Raw genomic sequence first — 16,743 nt, 5'->3', positions numbered from 1 at the left:
TCTCTCAGTTTCCTCCTCTGTAAAATAAAGATCAGTAGGTTATTGGGAGCATTAAAGGAAAGGCTATGTACATTCTGTCAACTTCTAGACAAACATAAGGTGTTATTGTGGGGAGAGAGCTGAGGTGAATGAGGGTAGGAGTGCTGATGAGATTGCCAGGGGACTGAGAGCAAGGAGGCTGGTTGGACTCTTTGGGAATGTTTGTGCAGAGGAGGCCTGGAAAAGAGCCACTGGCCAAAGAACTGAGAGGATCCATCCAAAGTGGGGGATCTCCTTAGTGTCTCCCAAGTTAAGAATTTCAAGAGTAAGTAGGAGGTCAATGCCATATGATATCAAAGAAGGTCTGGAGGATCCTATTTAATAACTTGGTGGTTACCAGTGATCCTCAGAAAAGCTTTTCAGTGAAGGTGAAACAGCAGAAAACAGGTAAATGAATGGGAGGTGAGGTCACTCCCTGATAATCTACCTTTGCCACTCAGCATTGCCATAGATCCTTAGTGCTTACATGGCGACCAAGATGCTCCTTCCTCTCTAGAGCTCTCTGCCCTGATACCTTCAGTAGTCAGGTAAGAGGTTCAGGAGAGATGGTAGGAGGATCAAGAAAACAAAAGCTTTGTAACTGTTTTTCCTGCAAACGAGTATGTGATGCCATTTATTTTACCTTTACTGTTGTATCCATAATTACATTCATATGCCATTTACTTCTCCATGTAAATAATCATTCCAAGAGCCAAGGGTAGAGTGCACTGAAATAGTCATTTGTTTTATTCTTTTTTTTTTAAGATTTATTTATTTGAGAGAGAGAGTGTGCGCATGCGTGTGAGTGCCTACAGGTGGGGGGAGGGGCAGAAGGAGAGAAACTCAAACAGAGCACCCCCTGCTCCCCCACTGAGCATGGAGCTTGATGCAGGGCTGGATCTCATGACCCATGAGATCATGACAGGAGCCAAAACCAAGAGTTGGAGGTTTAACCAACTGAGCCACCCAGGTGTCCCATGTTTTATTCTTATTCATCACCATACTCCTGCTGCTATTTTCTGTATGGCAATAGTTCTTTATATTTTGGGTATTAGTTCTTATAAGCTCCCAGAATCTTAATAACCTTTATTCTTATTCTTTATGCCTCTTAGTCAAGTCTGAATACATCACAGTCTGTGTGTATTTGTAGTAGTGGTGCTATGGTTACACACAGTTCCATGGGATGATCCACTCTACCTTCCTTATATACTTCTCATTCTTCTGATGGAATGATTTCCTTCTATTAAATCATAATGAGTCCTTGGTGAACTCAAAAGTGAGAAGTCATTATCTTCCTCCTGGCCAAATTGCACCCTAATAGAGGAAAATAAATTCTAGTTTTTGAAAGTTCCATAAAGATTATAAAAATTTTCTCCTGCTTAGTTATAGTGTGATTTTAATAGCACTTAAGATGAATAAAAGTTTAAAAAGTCTGTGTTCTTATGTTCTGTTTATGATGTTTTATTAAGTATTGGGGATCCATACTTTGAGAACCATGAGAAGCCAAAATTCATTTTCATGTGAAGAGAAATTTGAATTTCTGTTTAATTTGTCCTTTTGTCCTTATTATGGATAAATCTCAAAGAGGAAATTAGCCTGGTAAAGTACAGTTTTAGGAATTGTCCTTCTGATCATAAGTCTATATCCTAACAATGTTTAAGATTCTACATATGTTGGTAATCTTTACTATGGTTAAGTCCCTTATTGGGACAACTTTAAAAATGTCCATTTCGGAGCACAAGTTGTGCAAGTAAACTGGCTAATATGCATATGACAGATAATGGTCTGTCAAATCACATGCATTATCACTGATTTTATTAGTTCATAGGCCAGATAAATGTCATTTCTGGTAGTATATTGTCTCTGCTTATCAAGTTTTTATCTTTATAGTTGCTAGATGAATTTGTGGCAGAAATCAAAATGATCTTATATTCTTGGAAGGAATAGGAGACTAGAAAAGGTAACCTAAGGGCTTAAATATCACATCTATGCTGACCCAACTATGTATGTGATCTTGGGCAAATTACTCCACCTCCTCTGGCCTCATTCAGTTTCTTCAACTATAAAATGAAGTTTGACTAGAACATCTCTAAGGTTCCCTGGTGCTTTTGTCAGCCCTGGGCTTTTCTTCACAGAGAGTGCCTACAGGCTGGAGCACTCTCATCTCAACTGTTTGAACATCTCCTGCATTTTAAATATATTTTTAGCCTTGGTTCCCATTAAATGAATTAAACCACCTCAAGTGGCTATGAACTGTATGTTTCTTTCCACACCCAGTCATCCCTCAGGTAGCCCTATTCAGATTGCTTTAATTCAGGCATACGTGCTGATCAATTCATCAGTTCTTTTGTATTCTTTCCTACATGCAGAGAATCTTGTTACAAGAGGATGTTAATGCCTATACAAAATGGTTTTATTCATTGCTATCTCATCTTAATATTGTCTTATTTACAGGTTCATAGTCCCCTCAGTCTCCCTGTCTCCCCCGTCTTCGATTTGTAGTCTTCAAGAGACTAATAAACTCATCCTTTGAAGGTACAGCTGGCTTTTCTTTTCTCTTGGAGCTGGTGTTGTCATAGAGACCACCAGAGCCCATGTCCTTCAGCATCCTTACTTCTGCTCTAGGTAACCCACTCTCTTAGGGCATCTTGGGCTCTGTTACAATTGAGGGTAGATGCAAAATGATCAGGTAATGGAAGGGATTCCTAAGTTCCCTTTCCAGATACACTGTTTTCACATCTTAGTTGTCAATACCCAGTAACTTTTGTATTAATTCAAACCACAGCTATATTCTTGTCTCTATGGGAAGCTGCATTCTTGCCCTATAAACTCTGCTGTCTTTCAAGCCTCTTTACTGCAAGGGAACCAAGAGGAGATAGATACCCATAGAATGCAAAAAAGATAGCTTTCCCCAGTCTCACCAAAGATCCACCAGAAACTCCCCCCAAAAAGTCCTCTAAGCGGTAGAAGTGTCATGGCAGGTTCTGCCTTCTGTCACTGTGAGATGGAGGCAAGTCCACATTTTATTCACCCTCTTCAGTGTTGTTATCTGCCAGCCTATATTCACCCCTTCTCCAAGTTCACGTCCTGGCTTTTCAATTGTTGATATAGAAAGAATAAAATTTTTGCACATGTTTTAATGACCACTTCAAGTTTGCTCATGAGGTTATATGTAACCGTATTTCTAGATCCCAAGAAAGTAACAAAAGACAGAGAGACTCTTCCTTTTTTTTTTTTGTCCCTCAAAAGAGCTTACCTTTCTGATTATCTTTTTTCTTTGAGTCTCCCTTTGTGTAGTTTGGACTTTGCAGAGCAGAGGTGATTGATACAGCTCTTTGGAAGGCAGCCATGCCTGGTAAATCAATTTGTGGGATTATAATTTCTCGATTTTTGTTTGTGTATTCTCTATGCTTCATTAAGCCTTAGATCTTTTTCAGCTGTGACTCACTTATTAAGAGAAGCATTTGTTCTTGGGCGCCTAGGTGGCTCAGTCGTTAAACGTGTGCCTTCGGCTCAGGTCATGATCCCAGGGTGCTGGGATCGAGCCCCGCATTGGGCTCTCTGCTCGCCAGGAAGCCTGCTTCTCCCTCTCCCACTTCCTCTGCTTGTGTTCCCTCTTGGGGGAACACTTGCTGTGTCTCTCTGTCAAATAAATAAATAAATAAAATCTTAAAAAAAAAAAAAGAAGCATTTGCTTTCTCGGGGGCCAGAATGTTGGAGGGGAATCAATGCCACTCTCCTGTAGTTCTTATGGTCATGATGGTTGTTAACAGTTAAAGTTTTAGGGCCATTTGTTACCTGGAGCTCATGACTACTTGACAGTGTCTGCGTGTGTGGGCACGGGTATGCGTGTGTGTGTGTGTTCATGTGCACGTTGGGGCAGGGAGAGGGAAAACCAAGGATAAAAATAGATCTTATGCGTGTGAATATATGTTTTTCTGGAAGGTAAATAGTTTTCATGAGATTCCCAAAGAGATTCATGTGCCTAAAAAGTTCAGATCCACTGTTACAGCAGATTATCAATCTGGGAATAAAGTTCTGGGTTATAAGATCCCCTGGTATTTTCCCTTATGGAACTTTCCCTCTGTCATATACTATAGAACATATGTTTCTACTTTTACTAAGAATAGTAAAAATTTATGCCTACCCTCCCTTGATACCTTGACTGATCATAATGAGAATTGATATCTATATCCATTCTAGTCAGAAATAAAGCCCTAAGCTGGGTCACCGGGCTCATTTCTTGTTGCTTCTGCTCCCTGCTGTCCAGATACATTTTGATGCAACTAGGAAAAACTAAAAAAAGCAGGAATTTGTAGACTGGTGTTAGATTTCTTAGAAACCTCCAAAGGATAACACATAGTAGGTAAAAATTTCAGTGGAGCTTTTACCTTTAAGGGCAAATTTCAAGAACAAAGTTGATAGTTCTCCCTGCTTTGTTTTTATCACATTAGCAAAAAAAAAAAAAAAAAATCATTACCTTCTTTGTCAGACTAGTTCTGTCTTTTCTGTCTTTGTCTCAGGTCATGCCTCCCTACTGGGAAAGAAATAATTGCTGTGCTAGTGCTCAGGCATAAGCAAAAAACAAAAAAAGAGCAAATATTTCTAAATGTATATTTAGGCAATAGGGTGTCTGATCCCATTTGCAATCTTTTAAGGTTTCTTAAGGTCCAAAGAGAAAAGGACCATGTGCAGTTTTAAAAAGTAGCCTTTGGGGCAGCCTCATACCATTTTGTTTCCTTTCAAATGGAAGAGTCTTGGCTCCCAGGAAGCCCACTGGTTAATTCTCTAGGAAAAAAAAAATCATTAACTGTGTATATTTAACCTCTACAGAGGATTTAGGAACTTGAAAACAAGCTGAATCTCTCCTAGCCTTCTCAGTGTGTTCTTCCTGAGGCCCTCAAAGTGTTAGAACTTCATAAGCCTGATTAATAAGACTGCCCAAATCAGAAGTTCTAATCTGGCCAGAAACAGTGTGGAGTTATTTTAGGTGTTACTACAAATAGCATATGATTAAAACTGCTGCTATAACATATACTAAACTTAGGCAATTTAATCAAGGTGGGCTCCAATCTACTCCTCTTTTGATCACCTTCAAGCCTGAACCAGATTTGGACAGTCTTTAGAACTGTAAAGAGAGCAAGCTCATTATATTCAGTACAAAGTACAACTACCAGAGAAAGAGCTACCACAAGGTAGATGTGTACTGCATAATTCTCAGAGCTTTTACAGGTTTGAGAGACGTTTGAATTTGACCAGCTAGAGCAGAGAGACTTGGTAGAACTTGGGACTTTCAGTAGGGACTGAATGAAGGATCACCTCTTTGTCATAGGGCTAACTATTCCTAGAGTGCTATTTTAGACCTGCCTTTAAGTATTAAAAGAAGGCTCAAAAAAAATTGGGCTGAAATCTGTCTTGCAAAAAAGAACCCTCTTTAAAGGAAAACAACAAAATCCAGACACTCTGTAACATAAAATATACAATTCCTAGTGTATAAAAAAAGTTACAAAGAAGCAGGAAAATGTGACCTATAACCAGGAATGAATACATTAATAGAAACAGATGGATAAATGACAAGGATTATGAAATTATCAGACGAGGACTTTAAAGCAGTATTATAAAAATGTTCAGTGAGTTAATGAATATATAGATGAGGAATAGAAGATATAAAAAATGTCAAGTACAACTTCTAAAGCTGAGACTCAGTGACTTGTGGGACAATGTCCAGCAAGCTAACATGCATGAAATTGGTCTTCCAGAAAGAGGGAGTGTCAGAATAAATATTAAAAGAAATACTGAGAAAAAATTTCCTTTTTTTTTTTAAATTTTATTATGTTGTGTTAGTCACCATACAGTACATCATTAGTTTTTGATGTACTGATCCACGATCCATTGTTTTCGTACAACACCCAGTGCTCCATGCAGTCCATGCCCTTCTTAATACCCATCACTGGGCTAACCCATCCCCCCAACCCCCCTCCCCTCTAAAACCCTCAGTTTATTTCTCAGAGTCCATAGTCTTTCATGGTTCATCTCTCCCTCCGATTCCCCCCCCTTCATTTTTCCCTTCCTTCTCCTAATGTCCTCCCTGCTATTCCTTATGTTCCACAAATAAGTGAAACCATATGATAATTGACTTTCTCTGCTTGGCTTATTTCACTTAGCATCATCTCCTCCAGTCCCATCCATGTTGATGTAAAAGTCCTTTCTGATGGCTGAGTAATATTCCATTGTATATATGGACCACATCTTTATCCATTCATCTGTTGAAGGGCATCTCGGCTCTTTCCACAGTTTAGCTATTGCGGACATTGCTGCTATGAACATTGGGGTGCATAGAGCCCTTCTTTTCACTACATCTGTGTCTTTGGGGTAAATATCCAGGAGTGCAATTGCTGGGTCATAGGGTAGCTCTATTTTTAAATTTTTGAGGAACCTCCACACTGTTTTCCAAAGTGGCTGTACCAACTTGCATTCTCACCAACAGTGTAAGAGGGTTCCCCTTTCTCCACAACCTCTCCAACATTTGTTGTTTCTTGCCCTGTCCATTTTTGCCATTCTAACTGGTGTAAGGTGGTATCTCAATGTGGTTTTGATTTGAATTTCCCTGATGGCTAATGATAATGAACATTTTTTCATGTGTCTGTTAGCCATTTGTATGTCTTCTTCAGATAAGTGTCTTTTCATATCTTCTGCCCATTTTTTGACTTGATTATTTGTTTTTTGGGTGTTGAGTTTGAGAAGTTCTTTATAGATCTTGGATACCAGCCCTTTATCTGTGGTGTCATTTGCAAATATCTTCTCCCATTCTGTGAGTTGCCTCTTGGTTTTGTTGACTGTTTCTTTTGTTGACTGTTTCCTTTGCTGTGCAGAAGCTTTTTATCTTGATGAAGTCCCAAAAGTTCATTTTTGATTTTGTTTCACTAGCTTTTGGAGAAATATCTTGAAAGAAGTTGCTGTGGGCGATGTCCAAGAGGTTACTGCCTATGTTCTCCTCTAGGATTTTGATGGATTCCTGTCTCACACTGAGGTCTTTCATCCACTTTGAGTTTATCTTTGTGAATGGTGTTAGAGAATGGTTGAGTTTTATTCTTCTCCATGTGGCTGTCCAATTTTACCAGCACTATTTATTGAAGAGACTGTCTTTTTTCCATTGCATGTTTTTCCTAGTTTGTCAAAGAATATTTGACCATAGAGTTGAGGGTCCATATCTGGGTTCTCTATTCTGTTCCATTGGTCTATATGTCTGTTTTTGTGCCAGTACCATGCTGTCTTGGTGATCACAGCTTTGTAATATAGCTTGAAATTGGGCAACGTGATGCCCCCAGCTTTGTTTTTCTTTTTCAACATTTCCTTGGCGATTCGGGGTCTTTTCTGATTCCGTACAAATTTTAGGATTGTTTGTCCCAGCACTTTGAAAAACGTCATTGGAATTTTGATCGGGATGGCATTGAAGGTATAGATTGCTCTGGGTAGCATAGACATTTTAACAATGTTTATTCTTCCGATCCATGGGCATGGAATATTTTTCCATCTTTTTGTGTCTTCTTCAATTTCTTTCATGAGTGTTCTGTAGTTCCTAGAGTATAGATCCTTTACCTCTTTGGTTAGGTTTATTCCGAGGTATCTTATGGTTTTTGGTGCTATTGTAAATGGAATAATTTCTGTAATTTCTCTTTCTACAGTTGCGTTGTTAGTGTATAAGAAAGCAACTGATTTCTGTGCATTGATTTTGTATCCTGCCACATTACTGAATTGCTGTATGAGTTCTAGTAATTTGGGGTTGGAGTCTTTTGGGTTTTCCACATAAGGTATCATGTCATCTGTGAAAAGAGAGAGTTTGACTTCTTCTTTGCCAATTTGAATACCTTTTATTTCTTTTTGTTGTCTGATTGCTGTTACTAGGACTTCTAGTACTATGTTGAACAATAGTGGCAAGAGTGGGCATCCTTGACGTGTTCCTGATCTTAAGGGAAAGGCTCTCAGCTTTTCCCCATTAAAGATGATATTCGCTGTGGGTTTTTCATAGATGGATTTTATGAACTTGAGAGATGTTCCCTCTATCCCTATACTCTGAAGAGTTTTAATCAGGAACGGATGTTGTATTTTGTCAAATGCTTTTTCTGCATCAACTGAGAGGACCATATGGTTCTTCTCCCTCCTCTTATTAATGTGTTCTATCACATTGATTGATTTGCGAATGTTGAACCACCCTTGCATCCCGGGGATAAATCCCACTTGGTCGCGGTGGTTCATCCTTTTAATGTATTGTTGGATCCTATTAGCTAGGATTTTGTTGAGGATTTTGGAATCCATCTTCATCAGGGATATCGGTCTGAAATTCTCCTTTTTGATGGGGTCTTTGCCTGGTTTGGGGATTAAGGTAATGCTGACCTCATAGAATGAGTTTGGAAGTTTTCCTCCTGTTTCTATTTTTTTGTAACAACTTCAGTAGAATAGGTATTATTTCTTCTTTGAATGTTTGGTAGAATTCCCCAGGGAATCCATCAGGCCCTGGACTCTTGTTTTTTGGGAGGTTTTTGATCACTGCTTCAATCTTGTTACTGGTTATTGGCCTATTCAGGTTGTCAATTTCTTCCTGTTTCAGTCTTGGCAGCTTATAGGTTTCCAGGAAGGCCTCCATTTCATCCAGATTGCTCAGTTTATTGGCATATAGTTGTTGATAATAATTTCTAATAATTGTTTCTATTTGCTTGGTGTTAGTTGTGATCTCTCCCCTTTCATTCATCATTTTATTAAATTGGGTCCTTTCTCTTTTCTTTTGGATAAGTCTGGCCAGTGGTTTATAGATCTTATTAATTCTTTCAAAGAACCAGCTTCTAGTTTCGTTGATCTGATCTACTGTGTTTCTGGTTTCTAATTCATTGATCTCTGCTCTAATTTTAATTATTTCTCTTCTAATGTGTGGCTTAGGTATCGTTTGTTGCTTTTTCTCTAGTTCTTTAAGGTGTAGAGTTAGTTGGTGAATTTGGGATTTTTCTATTTTTTTGAGTGAGGCTTGGATGGCTATATATTTCGCCCTTAGGACCGCCTTTGCAATATCCCATAGGTTTTGGACTGATGTGTTTTCATTCTCATTGATTTTCATGAATTGTTTAAGTTCTTTGATTTCCTGGTTGACCCAAACATTCTTGAGCAGAGTGGTCTTTAGCTTCCAAGTGTTTGAATTTCTGCCAAATTTTTTCTTGTGATTGAGTTCCAGTTTTAAAGCATTGTGGTCTGACAATATGCAGGGAATAATCTCAGTCTTTTGGTATCGGTTGAGACCTGATTTGTGACCCAGTATGTGGTATATTCTGGAGAAAGTTCCATGTGCACTCAAGAAGAATGAGTATTCTGTATGTTCTGTAAATATCTATGATGTCCATCTGGTCCAGTGTATCATTCAAAGCTCTTGTTTCCTTGTTGATTTTTTGCTTAGATGATGTGTCCATTGCTGAGAGTGGAGTAATGAGGTCTCCTACAATTAATGTATTGTTATCAATATGACTCTTTATTTTGGTTAACAGTTGGCTTATGTAGATGGCTGCTCCCATTGTTAGATCTTCTTGTTGGATAGATCCTTTAAGAATGATATAGTGTCCTTCTGTGTCTCTAATTAAAGACTTTAGTTTAAAATCTGATTTGTCTGATATAAGAATTGCTACCCCAGCTTTCTTTTGAGGTCCGCTGGCATGGAAGATGGATCTCCATCCCTTCACTTTCAGTCTGGATCTATCTTTAGGTTCAAAATGAGTCTCTTGTAGGAAGCATATGGATGGGTCCTGTCTTTTTATCCAATCTGCAACCCTGTGCCGTTTTATGGGAGGATTTAGGCCATTCACGTTGAGAGTGATTATTGAAAAATATGAATTTATTGTCACCATGTTGCCTGTGAAGATGTTGTTTTTATAGATTTTCCCTGTAAATTTCTGCTGTATATCACTCTTGGGGTCTTTCTCCTTTTATAGAACCCCCCTTAATATTTCTTGTAGGGCCAGCTTAGTGGTCACATATTCTTTCAGTTTCTTCCGGTCGTGGAAGCTCTGCATCTCTCCATCCATTCTAAATGACAGCCTTGCCGGATAAAGTATTCTTGGCTGAATGTTCTTCTCATTTAGTACCTTGAATATGTCTTGCCAGGTCTCTGTGGTTAGGTCTGATGTTATTCTGATGTTCCTCCCTCTGTACGTAAGGAATCTTTTCCCCCTAACTGCCCTTAAGATGGTTTCCTTGGTTCTAAGATTTGCAAGTTTTACTATTACATGCTGGGGTGTTGGCCTGTTTTCCTTGATCTTGGGAGGGGTCCTCTCTGCCTCTAGGACGTGAATGTTTCTTTCATTCCCCAGATTAGGGAAATTCTCAGCTATGATTTGCTCAAATACATCTTCTAGTCCTCTCTCTCTCTCCACTCCCTCCGGGATTCCAATAATTCTGACATTGGAATGTTTCATGGTGTCACTTATTTCTCTGATTCTATTTTCATGGATTCTGAGTTGTTTTTCCCTGGCCTCCTCTTTTCCCTTTTTATTTATTATATTGTCTTCCCTGTCGCTTATCCGTTCTGCCTCAGTTACCCTAGCTGTTAGATTATCTAGATTGGATTGGATCTCATTGATAGCATTTTTGTTTGTTTGTTTGTTTCTTTGTTTTTTTTTATTTTTTTATTGTTATGTTAATCACCATATATTACATCATTAGTTTTTGGTGCAGTGTTCCATGATTCATTGTTTGTTCATAACACCCAGTGCTCCATGCAGAACGTGCCCTCCTCAATACCCATCACCAGGCTAACCCATCCCCCTACCCCCTCCCCTCTAGAACCCTCAGTTTGTTTTTCAGAGTCCATCATCTCTCATGGTTCGTCTCCCCCTCTGACATACTCCCCTTTTCTTCCTCTCCTGTTATCTTCTTCTTTTTCTTTTTTCTTAAAATATGTTGCGTTATTTGTTTCAGAAGTACAGATCTGTGATTCAACAGTCTTGCACAATTCACAGCGCTCACTGTAGCACATACCCTCCCCAATGTCTGTCACCCAGCCACCCCATCCCTCCCACCCCCAACCACTCCAGTAACACTCAGTTTGTTTCCTGAGATTAAGAATTCCTCATATCAGTGAGGTCATGTGATACATGTCTTTCTCTGATTGACTTATTTCACTCAGCATAACACCCTCCAGTTCCATCCACGTCCTTGCAAATGGCAAGATCTCATTCCTTTTGATGGCTGCATAATATTCCATTGTGTATATATACCACCTCTTCTTTATCCATTCATCTGTTGATGGACATCGTGGCTCTTTCCACAGTTTGGCTATTGTGGACATTGCTGCTATAAACATTGGGGTGCACGTACCCCTTCGGGTCCCTACATTTGTATCTTTGGGGTAAATACCCAGTAGTGCAATTGCTGGATCGAACGGTAGCTCTAATTTCAACTGTTTGAGGAACCTCCATACTGTTTTCCAGAGGGGTTGCACCAGCTTGCATTCCCACCAACAGTGTAGGAGGGTTCCCCTTTCTCCACATCCCCGCCAACATCTGTCGTTCCCTGACTTGTTAATTTTAGCCATTCTGACGGGTGTGAGGTGGTATCTCATTGAGGTTTTGATTTGGATTTCCCTAATGCCGAGCGATGTTGAGCACTTTTTCATGTGCCTGTTGGCCATTTGGATGTCTTCTTTGGAGAAATGTCTGTTCATGTCTTCTGCCCATTTCTTGATTGGATTATTTGTTCTTTGGGTGTTGAGTTTGATAAGTTCTTTATAGATTTTGGATACTAGCCCTTTATCTGATATGTTGTTTGCAAATATTTTCTCCCATTCTGTCGGTTGTCTTTTGGTTTTGTGGACTGTTTCTTTTCATTGATAGCATTTTTAAGTTCTGCCAATTCAGCTTTCATTTCTGCCCTTAGAGACTCTATGTTGCCATTAATTGATTTCTCCATTCTAGCCATTGTCTTCACAATTGCTAGCCTGAATTCCATCTCTGACATCTTGGTTATATCGGCATCCATTTGTAAATCTGCAGCATAAGTCATAATCTTTGAGTCTTTTCTATTTTGGGGGTTCTTCCTCCTAGTCATTCTGTTGATGGGTGTTTGAGGGAATGTATAGAGTCCAAATTATTGACCAGAACCCCAAGCAAGATGCACCTGTTTCCTTGGGACCTTAGGGTTGCTGGCCTCTTGTTTTCCCAGCCTGTCTTCTGGGAGAGGGGCCTGCCACGCTGTTACTCAGGCAACTGTGTTTGGGAGGAGTTGCCCTGCCCCCCTGTGGTGGGGGATGTCCTCAGCAGGAATCAGTTTTTGGGACTTTTGCTTCCTGGTGGCTTTTCCTTGTGGCTTTCCCTGCCAGTTTTCCCTGGCGGCTTTCTGCGTCTCTTCCGCGAGTCAGAGCAGAAGAGACCATTTCCAACCCTCTGTCTCAGAGCAGAGAGACCGCAGTCTGTTCTTCAGTGAGCTCTCCAGGCCACACTGCCTCTGTTTCTGTCCATGCTGCTATAAACTGCAGTGTCCTGGCTTGTGCACCCCTCTGCAGTGCCCCCAGTCCTGCCTCCAGGTCGGGGCACGTCTCTGCCCTCTGTGCTTCTAAAACTGCCAGCCGCTCCCAGTTCGCACACGTGACCCCGCCGCTCTGGGTGTCTGACCTGGGGGCTGCCCTAAAGTCCTTTCCCCACCGCTACCAGTCTGTGGGTCTGTGCCCTGTCCCCAGCAAGCGAGGCTGTTGCTCACCGGCGGTGTAGGATCCCCATGGACAGGCTCGCTCCCGCTGCCGTTTATCCTCCGATATCTGCCCACAGTATCAGGGCTCCCCACTTCGTACTTCAAAACCAACCATCTGTGATATTCTGTTTGTAGAGATCCAGATCTTCTTACATCTCACGCTGGTTTCATGGGTGCTTAGAGTGGTCTGGTAGATATCCAGCTCAGTTCCGGGAATCACTTGAAATAGGGTCCCCTACTCCTCCGCCATCTTTCCTTCTCTGACAATGAATCGAAAAAATTTCCTTCTTGATTAAAACTGTATACCTAGAGTTCTCTGAAGCTAAAGAGAATCTAAGGAAGGACCACCCCCCCACACCAAAATGATCAAATTGCTGAAATGCAGTGATAAAGAGAAAATATTAAAAGCAGTCAAAGGGGGTGGGAGACACTTTTTATCGGGGCGGGGGGAAGATAGGAAATATTGTTGACTTCTCATTAGAAGCCATACAAGCCAGAAAACAATGGAATGGCTTCTCCACAGGCCTGAAAGAAAGGAAAAAGACAAACTAGAATTCCATACTCGGTAAAAATATATAAAGGAAAGCAAAAAAGGGAGACATTTTTAGACAAGCAAAATCTGAGAGAACTTATCGCTGGCAGACCTGTACTACAAGAAACATTAAAGGAAAATATATGAGATGAATAGCTGGATCTACCAGAGATGAAAAGTACTAAAATGATTAATATGTGGATAAATAGAAAAGTATTTTTCTTTCCAATTTTTTGTTTCTTTAAATTATAATTATTTAAGTCACCAAGAGTGTATTGTGGGGTTCATAACATGTAAAAATAAAAAGTATAACAACACGAATGGTGGTGGGGTTGGGTTATGGAATATGCTATTAAAGGGTTCTTCCGTTTATGTGAAGTGATACAACATTAGTGAAGGAAGATTGTAGGGAGTTCAGAATGCATATTATAAGTCCTAGAGAAATGACTGAAAATAAAAACATTAAGTTGTAAAGCTAATAAGCCAATAGATTAGATAAAATGGAATATTAGAAGTACTCAGCCTGATTTGCCTCTTCCCACTCTCCCCCTACAAAGAAAAGCTGACAAAGAAGAAGAAAAGCGGTAAGAAGGCCATGATGGTCTCTCTTTTCTCTGTGAATTTGGAATTCTGTTTACAGTTCATCTGCTGAGAAGTGAATTAATCTTCTGGGGACTGTTTGAAAAAGACATCAAGGGGAATGGGAAGGGAGAAGAAGGTTGCCTCCCATAGGGTCCACCTGAGGATGGAGACATTAAGTTTGTGGTAATGTTGTTCTACCTGTTGTACCCTTCTCTTCAGTAGTGCTTAGCCATTTGGATGAAGGGAAGGGTAGCCAGATGATTAGGCTGATACAAGGTTGGCGTGCTAGGGGCACTTGGGTGACTCAGTCTGTTTAGTGTGCAACTCTTGTTTTCAGCTCAGGTCACGATCTCATGGGGTGTGAGATTGAGCCCCACATCCGGGTCTGTGCTCAGTGGGAAGTCTGCTTGAAGATTCTCTCCCTCTACCCCTACCCTCACTCTCGCTCATTCTCTTGCTCTCAAATAAATCTAAAAAAAAAAAAAATCTAAAAAAGTTGGTATGCTAGAAAGCACAACAATAATGAAATTGTAGGAATTGATTATTTTGAATGGTCGGTGAGGTCTAGGCTAAATATGTGAGGAAATTGGTTCACTCTGGGGCTCAGAGTTTGAGAGAAAAAAGAGCTCAAGGTGCTAGAAGTTATACTAAGGTAAAGAATAGGTATAATAGAAGCGACAGAAGGAGAGAAGTGAGGGCACACAGACTGAGTGTAGGAAACTACAGTTTAAGATTTCAGAGGTGGAACAGCTGGCGGTGAGGTCAAGAAGTGAAGAGCCAAGTATCTGTTGGTAGATGAGGTTGTCATTGATTTTTGTGAGGCCGGCCTGTTTGGTGAACTGTCTACATGCACGTGGATATTACTTAAGATGGTGGTGAGACATAAGATGAAATGAATAGAAAGACTGCAAACCAGGTGCCAATAGCCTGTAATCAATAGTAGGTATTTTCAGGGCATAGGAAGTGTTTTACTTTATTTTTAAGTGTACTGAGGTGTGATTTACATATACAACACTTTACATATTTAATGTACGTAAATTAAGTTTGTGAATAAGTGAGACCCTTGAAACTACCATCAAGGCTATAAACATATCCATGATCTCCCAAAGTTTCCTCCTGTCTTTATTATTATTGTTATTTTGGGGGGTGAGGACATGTAATATAAGATTTACTCTTTTAGCAAACTTTGAGTATACCATATAGTATTGTTAGCTCTAGGCACTGTGCTGTATAGTAGATCTCCAGAACTTACTTATCTTGTGTAATTGAAACTTGGTACCTCCCTCCTCCCCTGGCAACCACCGTTCTACTCACTGCTTCTATGAGTCTATTTTAGATTTCACTTGTAAATGAGAAAATCGAGTATTTGACTTTCTGTGTCTGGATTATTTCATTTAGCATAATGCCCTTTAGATCTACCCATGCTTTTGCAATGTCAAGGTTCCCTTGTTTTTTTAAGGCCAAATACTATTTCACTGCATGCACATAGCACATTTTCTTTTTTCATTCGTGTCTTAATGGGCACTTGTGTTGTTTCTCAATCTTGACTATAGGGAATAATGCTGCAGTGAACATGGGAGTGCAGATATCTCCTTAAGATCTTGATTCAGTTCTTTTGGATATATACTCAGAAGTGAAATTGGATCATATAGTACTTCTACTTTTAAATTTTTGAAGAATTTCCAGACTGTTTTCCGTAGCAGATTTACCAGTTTACATTCTCAGCAATAGTGCATTATGGATTCCCCTTTCTCCACATCCCAGGAGCCCTTTTTTATGCCTAATGAGTTCTATGATTTTGAACTCCCTGTGCTTTGATCCAGTCAGCTGAACTAACCAGCCACAGGTACTCAGCAAGGGGTGAGTATGATGAAATAACAAGAGGAAAATTACTAGAAATATCTTTTTTTTAAAAGATTTTATTTATTTGACAGAGAGACACAGGGAGAGAGGGAACGCAAGCAGGGGGAGTGGAAGAGGGAGAAGCAGGCTTCCCACTGAGCAGGGAGCCCAATGCGGGGCTTGATCCCAGGACCCTGGGATCATGACCTGAGCCGAAGGCAGACGCTTAACGACTGAGCCACCCAGGCGCCCCTAGAAATCTCTTTATGGATAGAATTCAATAGCTACTAATGCCTATCTATACTCTCTTTCCAGTAGTATGTTAAGAAGTGTAAAAAACAAATGAATCACTTCTGCCATCTGTTATTTAGAAACTGCAGAAGAAAACAGGATTATGAACACCAACATAAGCACTTGGATATTACATTCCAAGGGTTGCTATGTAATGTAAGGAAGGTGGGGAGGAGAACCATTGTAGATTTACAATTGGCTAGAGTTACTATGTGATGTGCTTTCTGTTTGTTCAGTGAGGGTTGAATTTTTAGAGTCACTTTACAGATGGGGAAGCTGAGGCTCATAGCACAGATGTCCTCTCACTGCATTGTATCCAGCTGCTGTGGAGAAAACTGAATTGCCTTTCTATCTGGAAGAGTTATTTGAAAAAAACAACTTTGAGTTTGAAATAAAATAGATAAAACTGTTTCTGCAGTGATCTGGGGCTTTTATTCACTCTTTTGGTCGTTGCAAGTAGAGGTCTGCAGAGTGAAGGGAAGTATTGATAAATTTGGTAAGGGTCTCTATAGCTTTAAGGTTTTGAATTAATAATTTTACTTTCATTTGAAATGTTCCACTAAACTACATGGAATAACAAATTGAAAATTTGGTTCTGATTTCTGATCTTTTTCTATATGTATTTCCTTGTTTCTTATTGATTTGAACTGTGTTTATTTTTCACATACAATATTGATATAAACTTGTGGTTATTTGCTTTCGTGGTTGACTCCATGACAAATACTGATGGTTTGCCTGTTATTTTAATAATCAAT

Source organism: Zalophus californianus, chromosome 13 (genome assembly GCF_009762305.2).
Source record: "Zalophus californianus isolate mZalCal1 chromosome 13, mZalCal1.pri.v2, whole genome shotgun sequence".
NCBI lineage: Eukaryota > Metazoa > Chordata > Mammalia > Carnivora > Otariidae > Zalophus > Zalophus californianus.
The sequence above is the reverse complement of the archived record's forward strand: the minus strand, read 5'-3'. Positions refer to the sequence as shown.